Genomic DNA, 5,000 nt, shown 5'->3' with positions numbered 1-5,000 from the left:
GTGTGATGATGATGGTGGTGGTGTGGTAATGGTGTGGTGGATGGTGGTGTGTGGTGATGGTGTGGTGGTGGTGGTTGTGGTGGTGGTGTGAATGGTGATGATGGTGGTGATTGGTGGTTGGTGGTGGTGGTGATGATGGTGGTTGATGGTGGATGGTGGTGTGGTGGTGATGGTGGTGGTGGTTGATGGTGATGATGGTGGTGATGGTTGGTGGTGGTGGTGGTGATGATGGTGATGGTGATGGTGGTTGTGAGGTGATGGTGGTGGTGATGGTGTGGTGATGGTGGTGGTGATGGTGGTGATGGTGGTGGTGGTGATGGTGATGGTAGCTGATGTGGTGTGATGGTGATGGTGGTGGTGATGGTTGATGGTGATGGTGGTGGTGATGGTGGTGGTGAGGATGATGGTGGTGGTGGATGGTGGTGGTGGTGATGGTGATGATGGTGGTGGTAGTGATGGTGGTGGTTGATGGTGGTGGTGGATAGGGTTGGTGATGGTGGTGTGATGGGGGGATGGTGGTGATGGTGGTGGTGGTGGTGATGGTGGTGGTGTGATGGTGGTGATGGTGGGGTGGTGATGATGGTGGTGGTAGTGGTGTGATGATGGTGGTGATGGTGGTGATGGTGGGGTGGTGGTGGTGGTAGTGATGGTGGTGGGATGGTGGTGTGGTGGTGAGTGGTGGTTGATGGTGGTGATGGTGGTGATGGTGGTGATGGTGGATGGTGGGTGGTGGTGTGTGGATGGTGGTGGTGATTGATGGTGGTGGTAGTGTGATGGTGGTGGTGGTGATGGTTGTGGTGGTGGTAGTGGTGGTGATGGTGGTGATGGTGGTGGTGGTGGTGGTGATGGTGATGATGTGGTGGTGGTGGTAGTGTGGTGGGTGGATGATGGTGGTGGTGGTAGTGATGGTGATGGGGTGATGGTGGTGATGGTGGTGTGGTGGTGGTGGTGATGATGGTGGTGGTGATGGTGGTGGTGGTGGTGGTGGTGTGGTGGATGATGGTGGTGGTGGTGATGGTGGTGGTGTGGTGATGGTGATGATGATGGTGGTGGTGGTGGTGGTGATGGTGGTGGTGATGGTGGTGGTGTGGTGATGGTGGTGGTGATGATGATGGTGTGTGGTGGTGGTAGTGATGATGAGTGGTGTGGTGGTGGTGGTGGTGGTGATGGTGGTGGTGATGTGATGATGGTGGTGGTGGTGGTGATGGTGATGATGGTGGTGATGGTGGTGGTGGTGGTGGTGATGATGATGGTGTGGTGGGTGGTGGTGGTAGTGATGATGATGGTGGTGGTGGTGATGGTGGTGATGGTGGTGGTGGTGATGGTGGTGGTGGTGATGGTAGCGGTGGTGGTGGTGATGGTGAGGTGGTGGTGATGGTGATGGTGGTGGTGGTGGTGATGGTGGTGGTGGTGTGGTGGTGGTGTGGTGTGGTTGGTGTGGTGATGGTGGTGATGGTGGTGGTGGTGGTGGTGGTGGTGGTGATGGTGGTTGGTGGTGGTGATGGTGATGATGGTGGTGATGGTGGTGGTGGTGGTGATTGGTGGTGATGATGATGGTGGTGGTGATGGTGATGATGGTGGTGATGGTGGTGGTGGTGGTGGTGTGATGATTGGTGGTGGTGGTGGTGATGATGAGGTGGTGTGGTGGTGGTATGGTGATGATGATGGTGGTGATGGTGTGGTGGTGGTGGTGGTGGTGGGATGGTGATGATGGTGGTGATGGTGATGATGGTGGTGATGGTGGTGGTGGTGGTGATGATGATGGTAGCGATGGTGGTGGTGATGGTGGTGATGATGGTGGTGGTGGTAGTGATGGTGGTGGTGATGGTGGTGGTGGTAGTGGTGGTGATGGTGGTGATGGTGATGATTGGTGGTGATGGTGTGGTGGTGGTGGTGGTGATGATGATGTGGTGGTGGTGGTGGTGGTGATGGTGATGGTTGGTGGTGGTGTGGTTGATGATGGTTGGTGATGGTGGGGTGGTTGGGTGATGGTGGTGGTGGTGATTGAGGTGGTGGTGGTGGTGGTGGTGGTGGGGGATGATGATGGTGGGTGGTGGTGATGGTGGTGGTGGTGGTTGGATTTGATGGTGATGGTGATGGTGGTGGTGGTGATGGTGGTGGTGGTGGTGTGGTGGTGGTGATGATGATGGTGGTGATGGTGATGATGGTGGTGATGGTGGTGGTGGTGGTGGTGATGATGATGGTGGTGGTGGTGGTGGTGATGATGATGGTGGTGGTGGTGATGGTGGTGGTGGTGATGGTGATGGTAGCGATGGTGGTGTGATGGTGATGATGATGGTGGTGGTGGTAGTGATGGTGGTGGTGATGGTGGTGGTGGTAGTGGTGGTGATGGTGGTGGTAGTGATGATGGTGGTGATGGTGGTGGTGGTGGTGGTGGTGGTGGTGGTGGTGATGATGGTGGTGATGGTGGTGGTGATAGTGATGGTGGTGGTGATGGTGATGATGGTGGTGGTAGTGATGATGGTGGTGATGGTGGTGGTGATAGTGATGGTGGTGGTGATGGTGATGATGGTGGTGGTGGTGATGGCGATCAACTGCAAGAAGAATATTTTTATTTTTATAAAAATATATTTAAGATTTTCAAGTTAAATAAAAATCCTTGTGTTGGTGGAATTTCTGGTCGTGGCAATGCTGTCGGCATTGACGGTGGTGGTGATGGTGGTAGTCGTTGGTCAGTTTGTCAGAGTGGACATAACCTCGTCCAAACTACACAAATTACTCGAGTAATTCCTTCTCTGTATCAACTCTTCTTCCTGTTCGCTTTTGTTGCAAGCGAAAAACGGGTTCCAAGCAGATGGAAGAGTGTTAAGGCCACAGGTTGTATACCAAGATGACCCCCGCTTGGCGAGCTGGCAGAAACGTCAGCACGCCGGGCGAAATGCTTAGCGGTATTTCGTCTGCCGCTACGTTCTGAGTTCAAATTCCGCCGAGGTCGACTTTGCCTTTCATCCTTTCGGGGTCGATTAAATAAGTACCAGTTACGCACTGGGGTCGATGTAATCGACTTAATACCTATGTCTGTCCTTGTTTGCCCCATCTGTGTTTAGCCCCTTGTGGGTAATAAAGAAATAGGTATTTCGTCTGCCGCTACGTTCTGAGTTCAAATTCCGCCGAGGTCGACTTTGCCTTTCATCCTTTCGGGGTCGATAAATTAAGTACCAGTTACGCACTGGGGTCGATATAATCGACTTAATCCGTTTATCTGTCCTTGTTTGTACCCTCTGTGTTTAGCCCCTTGTGGGTAATAAAGGAATAGGTATTTCGTCTGCCGCTACGTTCTGAGTTCAAATTCCGCCGAGGTCGACTTTGCCTTTCATCCTTTCGGGGTCGATTAAATAAGTACCAGTTACGCACTGGGGTCGATATAATCGACTTAATCCGTTTGTCTGTCCTTGTTTGTACCCTCTGTGTTTAGCCCCTTGTGGCCAATAAAGAAATAAGATGACCCCCTCTTATAACAATGTGCACAGATGAATGAAGAAGTTTAAGGATAGAGAAACAACCCGGGTCTGCTCCCACCGACTTGCACCTCTTCAGTATAATGAAGGACAACCTTCAGGGACATGGCAGAAACGAGGTGAAAGCGGCTGTGAAGAAACAGGTATAATTCTGCATACCTGAATTTTTTATAGAGAATTCGCGAGTAAGGTTCCTTGAAGGTACAGATGCATCGCTTGTAATGGAGATTACGTACTTAGGATCTTTTCGGTTTGAACGGCAGTTTTTAACCTAATTTCTAGGTAACTAAAAAATTTTAAACTTCGTATACTGGTAGAATGTGTTTATAAAACATCTCTTTCTCTTGGCTTTATTGAGAAAATTCTATAGTTTGTAAGATATTTGTTGCTTTTTTTCTTCAATTTCTGCAATTTCAACCAATTAGTGACATCCATTGAGGTAAAATACATTCTGTGTCGTATGAATATGTCCCTCGTTTAAGAAACAGATTGGGTTTATTTACATTTGTGAAGAAAAAAAGATACCCTTCCCCGCACCCCTAATCCTAACCCTAACCCTAACTAACCCTAATCCTAAAATAGATTGAAATGCAATAGATCGATTCTAGGGTCATAATTATGGGTGACAATTTCATATGACACGGCTAGAAAAAACTGCCGTTCAAACCGAAAAGATCCCGTACTTATTTTATCGACCTCAAAAACATCAAAGGCAAAGTCAGCCTCGTCAAAATTTAAACAAAATTTAAAAATGGAACTCAGCATCTCTTGGACTTGTGACCGGAGCACCATGTCACATTACGAAAGTTTCCTATTTTGTTATCCGAGAATCGGGGATAACCACGAAATATCCGATGAACAAACGAGACAATGGAACCTTAAATTCCAAGATGCAGTTTCAAATATCGATAAAATCACTCATCAGTGGAGGACATAATACGTGTAATTAGCAGCTGGTTAAGAATGTCCTCAAAGTGACGCTGCGGTATGATGTTGCTACCAAAAACTATACAATGCCATGTAAAAAAAAAAAGACTGAATATAAACAACATTCCTGCGATTGAATATATACATAGAGGCGTGGCTGTGAGGTAAGTAGTTTGTTGCTCAACCACATGGCTCCAGGTTCAGTCCCACTGTATGGCAACTTGGGTGGGTGTCTTCTACTATAGCGCAGCTCCGCACAAAGTTTTCTAAATGGATCTGGTGGTAACTGAAAGAAGCTCGTCACACACACATACACACCAGCACACACACATATGTACGTATACATGTGTGTGTGTGTGTGTGTGTATATATATATATATATAACCACTGGGCCATTGCGCTTCCACACACACATATATATATATATGTGTGTGTGTTGTGTGTGTGTGTGTGGTGTGTGTGTGTGTGTGTGGAAGCGCAATGGCCCAGTGGTTTCGATTCCCAGACCGGGCGTTGCGTGTGTTTATTGAGCAAAAATACCTAAAGTTCCACGAGGCTCCGGCAGTGGGGTGTGGCGACCCCTGTTGTACTCTT

This window comes from Octopus sinensis, unplaced genomic scaffold, assembly GCF_006345805.1.
Source record: "Octopus sinensis unplaced genomic scaffold, ASM634580v1 Contig18717, whole genome shotgun sequence".
Classification (NCBI taxonomy): Eukaryota; Metazoa; Mollusca; class Cephalopoda; order Octopoda; family Octopodidae; genus Octopus; species Octopus sinensis.
Note: the sequence above shows the minus strand (reverse complement) of the source record.